At 40.8% G+C, this 9,892-nt stretch overlaps 2 protein-coding genes across 3 annotated transcripts in view; both read right to left on the reverse strand.

Annotated features, from left to right (window-relative positions):
• Positions 1-9,892, reverse strand: part of CLNS1A (chloride nucleotide-sensitive channel 1A) — an 820,929-nt gene that overhangs the window by 173,658 nt on the left and 637,379 nt on the right. The gene's annotated exons all lie outside the window — the stretch shown is intronic.
• RSF1 (remodeling and spacing factor 1) overlaps positions 1-9,892 on the reverse strand; it is a 157,996-nt gene that overhangs the window by 128,091 nt on the left and 20,013 nt on the right. The gene's annotated exons all lie outside the window — the stretch shown is intronic.

Consider the following 9,892-nt stretch of genomic DNA (forward strand, 5'->3'; position numbering starts at 1 on the left):
GTGGTTTTTAACGTTTCCATAAGGAAAAAGATCCTTAAAACTTTATAGGAGGATATTACTGTCTCCATTATGAAGAAACTCTGAAGTTCATAAACTGCCTGGTCACACGAATACCAAGTGGCAAGGCTAAGAATCCAACCCAGCTAATACTAAAAATCATGACATTTACGACGTACCATCATGCTTCCCATTAATTTATCACCACAAATACTATGCATATTAAGAGATATAGTCAACCAAACTGAATTTATTAAAGTATCCTATGTTGTGCTTAGCAAGATTATTATGAACTATCATTCAGAATATCTGATCAGCATGGGAATAAAAAATTACCACATTTTGGTAAATAAATGTATTATTTATTTAAATTTAAAATTGGCATTTAAAAATATTTAAAATGGAGCCTTGGACACTTTTTCACTCAAACCAGGAGTACCCCAAGGAACACATATATTTCCTGTTTCATATAGTTGAACATTATATTTATGATCTGTTGTTGAGACCACTAGAATATATGTTTCTTTAAAGTTTTAGTCACAGGGTCTAGAGAAGGGGTTAGCATACACTAGACACTCAATATACATTGAGGAATAAAAGATCCCCATAATTTTAATTCTCCTAAAACTATAATGGTGGAGGCATATTACCTCAAGATGGTGGGCTGACCCTCCTGCCCAAATCCCTTAAAATACAGTAAAAAAAAAAAAAAAAAAAAAAAAAAAAAAAAGGGCTGTTCCTTTGTTTCCAATAAGCAAGGAGTAATAAGGACAAAGTTTACCTTACTGAAACAACTAAACAACAACAAAAACATATGAAACTAGACACTCAAGACATTACACAAGTAACAAAAGACTATGAATAGTGATACATGAGAGATGCGAAACAGAGATAAAACCTGTAACTACCCCAATTTACAAACTGGGTAAAGAGGCAAAGAGGGAGGATCAATCAAAAACCTGGCAACCTCCTCTAGAGAGATGAGGTTAAGAGTAGAGAAGGCAAAGGTAGAATTCACAGAGAAAAGAGTCAGAGAAGAAACCTGCAGAAAGTATTGTGGAAATTTGCAGAGTCCCTGTGAGTCTTCAGCAAAGGACTAAGCAGTGCATGTACACGAGGAAATTATCCAAGGTCAGGGATAGAACTGCTCCAAAGGAATAAAGGGAATAGCACCCAACACCTACACAGGCCTATGAACAAGGCCTGCCCCCCAACAGCAAGAATGGAAAAGCTCATCTTTTGACTAACACTGGTTAGAGCAGCACGGGGTCAGTAAATTATATCCTACAGATCAAACGTGGTTCAGCACCTATTTTTGTATAGCCCAAGAACTAAGAATGACTTTTACATTATTAAATGGCTGAAAAAGGTCAGAAAAAAAAGAACATTTCATGACAATTTAAAACTACATAAAATTTAAATTGGCCAGGCGCGGTGGCTCCCGCCTGTAATCCTAGCACTTTGGAAGGCCGAGGCGGGCGGATCACGAGGTCAAGAGATCGAGACCATCCTGGCTAACACGGTGAAACCCCAGCTCTACTGAAAAATACATAAAATTAGCCAGGTGTGGTGGTGGGCACCTGTAGTCCCAGCTACTTGGGAGGCTGAGGCTGGAGAATGGCGTGAATCCTGGAGGTGGAGCTTGCAGTGAGCCGAGATGGCACCACTGCACTCCAGCCTGGGAAGAGAGCAAGACTCGGTCTCCCCCCAAAAAAAAAAAAAAAAAAAATTAAAATTATAGTATCTAAAAATAAAGTTCACAACCATGTCTATTCTTTTAAATACCATCTATGGTTGCTTTTATACTCAGTAGAAGAGAGAGATAGCTGACACACAAACTGTAGAGCCCACAAAGCCTAAAATACGTACTATCTGGGTCTTTACAGAAAAACAGGTCTTGCCTCAATATGAAAAAAATAAAAACTAGACTAAATGCATATCCAGTCCCACTTAACAAAGCTTAAAAATCAAGATGCTAAATAATCAATCTATTTCCAATCACCTTAATCATAATGCAGAACAAACATCAAAAATATCATAGGAATATAAAAATATCCAGCATATAGCATAGTAAAGTTCAGAGTTTAGTATCTACTAAAATTTTACCAGGCATTGCTGATGTACGTTCAGAACAGTTAAAAAAAAAAAAAAGTTTGAGTGCTGTGACTCACACCTGTAATCCCAGCACTATGAGAGACCTAGACAGGCGACTGCTTGAGTCTAGCAGTTTGAGACCAGTTTGGGCAACACAGTGAAACTCCACCTCTACTAAAAATACAAAAAAATTTGTCAGGTATGGAGGTGCATCCCTGTAATACTAACTACTCAGGAGGCTGAGGTAGGAGAATCACTTGAGTCAGGAAGGTCAAGACTGCAGTGAGCCAAGATTACACCACTGTACTCCAGCCTGGGCAACCAGAGTGAGACACTGCCTCAAAAAAAAAAAAAGTAGAGGCAAAAAAAAAGTAAAATATTACCAGGCATGCAAAGGAAGCAAAAAAATTCAACCCAAAGTGAGAAAAACAAACAAAAAAACAATCAAACCTGACCCAGAAATTACTGATAATAGAATCAGTAGAAAAAGACATGAAAAGTTCTTACATAACTATGACTATAATCCATATGTTCAAGAACCTAGAGGAAAAACTGAAAACATGTTGAGTGAGATAAGGGTAATATAAAAAAAGACCCAAACGAAAATTCTAGAAAGGGAAACTCTAAGGTCTAATACTGAATGGGGTAAAAGGTAGATCAGACAGGTTAAAAAAAAAAAAAAAAAAAAAGCAAATTTAAAAATGTCAATGAAAACTAAACAAAATGATACAGAGAAAAAAAACCTGTCTTAGTCTGGTGAAAAAGGTATCCAATATAATGAAAATAACAGTTGTGGCATGCATCTAAAGCAGTATTTGTAGAAAAATTTATATGCTACAAATCCCAGTGGATACAGTTAAAGAAAAAGGAAAATTACAAAACTAAAAATCCATTAGAAACAAAGGAAAGTCTCAAATCTATGACCAAAGCTTTTACCTTAAAAGGCAACAAGGGAGAGATTTAAGATTGCTAACTAGAAGCCTCCTCTACTAAGAACAACCAAAATAGTGATAATGACACTTTGAATAGATCACCCAAGAGATAGATGCCAGGAAAAGAGAGGCATATGTGGCTATAGTTCCAGCTACTTGTGATGGTGAGATGGGAGGATCACTTGAGGCCAATAGTTGGAGACCAGCCTGGGTCAAAAAGCAAGATCTCATCTCAAAAAACTAATTTTAAAAAACAGAACACTGGAATTCAACAGAAAAAGGACAGGAAACATCTACGGCAAGGAATGAGAGAGAAATAAGGCAGCCTGCTCAACCCCCATCAAATGGGAGCCAGCAGAACTCCCCAATGTGGAAAAAGAGAAAGTGAGAGAACTGAGCTGTCCACGTTCCCACCATGGATTTCTGCAATTCTAGCCATGGGAGAGGGCCTCAACTCTCACAGGCCCTGAAACTAACAAAGGAAACCGTCGGGAGATTGTATGAAGATGCAGCTCCAGGGAGGGAGCTTGTCCTGGGTTCCACAGATTCCCTGAGACCTAGGCAGCTGTAGCAAGGTGTCATTTTAGAGTCCTGTCCCCAACAGATTGCCCATTGTCCTGGGGCCCAATGCCACCAGGGCTGAGGCACAAGCGATGCATGGACTACTGCCACCGGGGCTGAGGCACAAGCAAGGCACAGGCTACCACTGCTAGGGTTGAAGCATGAGCAAGTTGCAGGCCACTGTGGCCAGAGCTGAGAAGCGAGCACCCCACAGGCTGATCAGGAGCTGAGATGTGAGCAGAGCTTGTGCTCCCTACCCACCAGTCTAAGCTACTATCATAGAAGGCAGTTCCACCCTCCACAGTGGCAGGGCCTCAACACATCCCTGATGGTCCCCAAGTCAATTATTCTGCCCAGGACCTGGGGAATGCCCCACACCTGCCCACCACTGATTGCACCTGCACACACCAACAGGGAGCCTGAGGATAAGTCCTTCTGGCCCAGCTTCACCCCCATTCACGCCATCCCAGACACATATTCTGGAAACAGGGGACTGCCCAGCCTACCACTGTTGGTATGTGAGCACACTTCCCAGGGGTCTGAGGTTGGGCCTGTCCACCCGCAGCTACCACCACAGCTATAACTACCTGCAGATGCCACCTGCAGGCCTTGGGAGTAGCTGGCCCAGTCTATCACAGCCACTGCCAACACCAGTACACACTGCTCAGGACTGAGAGGGTAGTCCTGCCACTGCCATCAACCATGCCACGCTGGCTGCCTAAGAGCCTGTATTAGTCCATTTTCATGTTGATTTACTGTATTAATTCCATTTCCACACTGCTGTTGTAGACATACCTGAGACTGGACAATTTACAAAATAAAGAGGTTTATTGGACTTACAGTTCCACATGGCTCGGGAGGCTTTACAATCTTGGCAGAAGGCAAGAAGAAGCAAGTCATATCTTACACGGATGGTGGCAGGCAAAGAGAGCTTGTGCAGGAAAACTCCCCCTTAAAATAACTATCAGCTCTCATGAGACTTAGTTACTATCAAATTTTCCAAACTTTTATACTGTGCTTCCCTTATAAAACTGAAATCCTTTAACAGCACCCAAGTCACCTCTTGAACGCTTTGCTGCTTAGAAATTTCTTCCGCCAGAAACCCTAAATCATTTCTCTCAAGTTCAAAGTTCCACAAATCTCTAGGGCAGGGGAAAATGTTGCCAGTCTCTTTGCTAAAACAGAACAAGAGTCGTCTTTGTTCCAGTTCCCAGCAAGTTCCTCATCTCCATCTGAGACCACCTCAGCCTGGACCTTATTGTCCATATTGCTATCAGGCTTTTGGTCAAAACCATTCAACAAGGCTCTAGGAAGTTCTAAACTTTCCTACATTTTCGTATCTTCTTCTGAGCCCTCCAAACTGTTCCAACCTCTGCCTGTTACCCAGTTCCAAAGTCGTTTCTACATTTTCAGGTATCTTTTCAGCAACACCCCACTCTACTGGTATCAAGTTATTGTATTACTCTGTTTTCATGCTGCTGATAAAGATATACCCAAGACTGGGCAATTTACAAAAGAAAGAGGTTTATCTCCTATATCATTTTTTATTGTGTCTATTTGATTCTTCTCTCTTTTCTTATTAGTATTCCAAACAATAGGAAAAGAAGGAAACCTCCCTAATTCATTTTATGAGGCCAGCACCATCCTGATACCAAAACCTGACAGAGACACAACAAAAAAAGAAAATTTCAGGCCAATATCCCTGATGAACATCAATGTGAAAATCCTCAGTAAAATACTGGCAAACCGAATCCAGCCAGCACATCAAAAAGCTCATCCACCACGATCAAGTCAAATTCATCCCTGGGATGCAAGGCTGGTTCAACATATGCAAATCAATAAATGTAATCCATCACATAAACAGAACCAATGACAAAAACTACATGATTATCTCAATAGATGCAGAAAAGGCCTTTGACAAAATTCAACAGCCTTTCATGCTAAAAACTCTCAATAAACTGGATATCGATGGAACATATCTCAAAATAATAAGAGCTATTTATGACAAACCCACAGCCAGTATCATACTGAATGGGCAAAAACTGGAAGCATTCTCTTTGAAAACCGGCACAAGACAAGGATGCCCTCTCTCACCATTCCTATTTAACATAGTATTGGAAGTTCTGTCCAGGGCAATCAGGCAACAGAAAGAAATAAAGCGTATTCAAACAGGAAGAGAGGAAGTCAAATTGTCTCTGTTTGCAAATAACATGATTGTGTATTTAGAAAATCCCATTGTCTCAGTCCAAAATCTCCTTAAGCTAATAAGCAACTTCAACAAAGTCTCAGGATATAAAATCAATGTACAAAAATCACAAGCATTCCTATACATCAATGACAGACAAACAGAGAGCCAAATCATGAGTGAACTCCCATTCAAAATTGCTACAAATAGAATACAATACCTGGGAATCCAACTTATAAGGGATGTGAAGGACGTCTTCAAGGAAAACTACAAACCACCGCTCAAGGAAATAAGAGAGGACACAAACAAATGGAAAAACACTCCATGCTCATGGATAGGAAGAATCAATATCGTGAAAATGGCTATACTGCCAAAAGTAATTTACAGATTCAATGCTATCCCCATCAAGCTATCACTGACTTTCTTCACAGAATTGGAAAAAAAACTACTTTAAACTTCATATGGAACCAAAAAAGAGCCTGCATAGCCAAGAGAATCCTGGGCAAGAACAACAAAGCTGGAGGCATCAAGCTACCTGACTTCAAACTATACTACAAGGCTACAGTAACCAAAACAGCATTGCTACTGGTACCAAAACAGATACACAAACAAATGGAACAAAACAGAGGCCTCAGAAATAATGCCACACATCTACAACCATATGATCTTTGACACACCTGACACAAACAAACAATGGGGAAAAGATCCCCTATTTAATAAATGGTGTTGGGAAAACTGGCTAGCCATATGCAGAAAACTGAAACTGGACCCCTTCCTTAAATCTTATACAAAAATCAACTCAAGACGGATCAAAGACTTAAATGTAAGACCTAGGACCAAAAAATCCTAGAAGAAAATCTGGCCAATACCATCCAGGACATAAGCATGGGCAAAGACTTCATGTCTAAAACACCAAAAGCAATGGCAACAAAAGCCAAAATTGACAAACGGGATCTAATTAAACTAAAGAGCTTCTGCACAGCAAAAGAAACTATCATCAGAGTGAACAAGCAACCTACAGAATGAGAAAAAAATTTTGCAATCTATCCATCTGACAAAGGGCTAATATCCAGAATCCACAAAGAACTTAAACAAATTTACAAGAAAAAACCAAACAACCCCATCAAAAAGTGGGCAAGGGATATGAACAGACACTTCTCAAAAGAAGACATTTATGCAGCCACAGACATATGAAAAAATGCTCATCATCACTGGGCATTAGGCAAATGCAAATCAAAACCACAATGAGATACCATCTCACGCCAGTTAGAACGCAATCATTAAAAAGTCTGGAAACAATAGATGCTGGAGAGGATATGGAGAAATAGGAATGCTTTTACACTGTTGGTGGGAGTGTAAATTAGTTCAGCCATTGTGGAAGACAGTGTGGCGATTCCTCAAGGATCTAGAACTAGAAATACCATTTGACCCAGCAATCCCATTACTGGGTACATACCTAAAGGATTATAAATCATTCTACTATAGACACATGAACATATATGTTTATTGCAGCACAAATCATAAGAGCAAAGACTTGGAACCAACCCAAATGTCCATCGATGACAGAGTGGATAAAGAAAATGTGGCACAGGCCGGGCGCGGTGGCTCAAGCCTGTAATCCCAGCACTTTGGGAGGCCGAGACGGGCGGATCATGAGTTCAGGAGATCGAGACCATCCTGGCTAACACGGTGAAACCCTGTCTCTACTAAAAAATACAAAAAACTAGCCGGGCGAAGTGGCGGGCGCCTGTAGTCCCAGCTACTTGGGAGGCTGAGGCAGGAGAATGGCGTGTACCCGGGAGGCGGAGCTTGCAGTGAGCTGAGATCCGGCCACTGCACTCCAGCCTGGGCGACAGAGCATGACTCCGTCTCAAAAAAAAAAAAAAAAAAAAAAAGAAAATGTGGCACATAGGCCAGGCGCAGTGGTTCATGCCTGTAATCCTAGCACTTTGGGAAGCCAAGGTGGGTGGCTCACCTCAGGTCAGGAGTTCAAGACTGGCATGGCCAACATGGTGAAACCCCGTCTCTACTAAAAATACAAAAATTAGCCAGGCATGCTGGCGTGCGCATGCACACCTTTAATCCCAGCTACTCGGAAGACTGAGGAACGAGAATTGCTTGAACCTAGGAGGTAGAGGTTGCAGTGAGTTGAGATCGTGCCACTGCATTCTAGCCTGCACGACAGGAATGAGACTCTACCTTAAAAAAAAAAAGGCACATATACACCATGGAATACTACACAGCCATAAAAAAGGATGAGTTCACATCTTTTGCAGTGACATGGATGAAGCTGGAAACCATCATTCTCAGCAAACTATCCCAAGAACAGAAAACGAAATACTGCATGTTCTCATTCATAACAGGGAGTTGAACAATGAGAACACATGGACACAGGGAGGGGAACATCACACACCGGAGCTTGTTGCGGGGTGGGGGGTTAGGGGAGGGATAACGTTAGGAGAAATACCTAATGTAGGTGACAGGTTGATGGGTGCAGCAAACCACCATGGCATGTGTATACCTATGTGACGAAACTGCACGTTCTGCACATGTACCGCAGAACTTAAAGCATAATTTAAAAAAAAAAAAAAAAAAAAAAAAGAGCTCAAAAGCCTAGAACAAAAACAAAAATAAACAAATGGGACTATATTAAATTAAAAAGCTACATGCAGAAAAATAAGCAATCGACAGTGTGAAGACACAACCTCTTGAAGAGGGGAAAATATTTACAAACTGCTCATATGACAGAGGAATAAAATCTAGAATATACAAGAAACTCAAACTAAATAGAAAAAATAATAATAATAAAGACTAAAAATAAATTTCATTAGAAAATGGGTAAGCAGGCTGCAGTGGCTCACGCTTGTAATCCCAGCACTTTGGGAGTATGAGGCAGCAGGATCACTGGAGCCCAGGAATCTGAGACCAGCTTGCAACATGGCAAAACCCCATCTCTATAAAAAATACAAAAATTAGCCAGGGGAAGTGGCATGTGCCTATAGTCCCAGCTACTCAGGAAGTGAAAGGATGGCTTGAGATCAGGAGAGGTTGAGGCTACAGTGAGCCATAATCTCATCTATGCACTTCAGCCTGGATGACAGAGTGAGACCCCGTCTCAAAAAAAAAAAAAAAAGAAAAAAAAAAAGGCAAAGGATATGAATAGACACTATTATGTAACCATCACCACTACATAATTACAAAATATTTCCATTAACCCAGAAGGAAATCTTGTCCTTTCAAATTTCACCACCCCAATCTCGGGCAGCCACTAATTTATTTCCTGTCTCTATGAATTTGCCGATTCTGAATTTGTCATGTAAATGGAATCATACTCAAAGAAAACAAAAGCTGGTTGTTTGAAAAGATAAATAAAATTGATAAACCTTTAACTAAACTGATAAAGAAAAATAGAAGACTCAAGTTTCCCAAGTCAGAAATGCAAGCAGGGATAGTACTAACAACCTTACAGAAATAAAAAGATTATAAGAGAATACTATGAAAATTGCATGCCAACAAATTAGATAACCTAGATGAAATTATCAACTTCACTGAAACAAACTACCAAAATGTACTCAAGAGGAAACAGAAAACTTGAATATCCCTGTACAGAGTAAAGAGTACAGAGTAAAGAGATGGAGTCACGAATCAGCTTTTCCACAAAGCATTGCAGCTATGTGGGAGGATAATGTGGGAGGACCACTTTAGATCAGGAATTTAAGGCCAAAGTGCCCTATGATTGCTTCTGTGAACAGCCACTGCACTCCAGCCTGGGTAATGTGGCAACACCCCATTCTCTTAAAAAAAAAAAAAAAAAAAAAAAAAAAAAAAAATTTTTAAGGAAAAATTTGGCCGTGGCAGGGTGCAGTGGCTCACACCTGTAATCCCAGCACTCTGGGAGGCTGGCCGAGGTGGGTGGATCACTTGAGGTCAGGAGTTGGAGACCAGCCTGACCAACATGGTGAAACCCCACCTCTACTAAAAATACAAAACTTAGCCAGGTGTGTTGGTACACACCTGTAATCCCAGCTTTGCGGGAGGCTGAGACAGGAGAATCACTTGAACCCAGGAGGCGGAGGTTGCAGCGAGCTGAGATCACACCACTGCACTCCAGCCTGGGCAACAA

The sequence above is a fragment of the Macaca thibetana genome, chromosome 14, assembly GCF_024542745.1.
Source record: "Macaca thibetana thibetana isolate TM-01 chromosome 14, ASM2454274v1, whole genome shotgun sequence".
In the NCBI taxonomy this organism is placed as follows: domain Eukaryota; kingdom Metazoa; phylum Chordata; class Mammalia; order Primates; family Cercopithecidae; genus Macaca; species Macaca thibetana.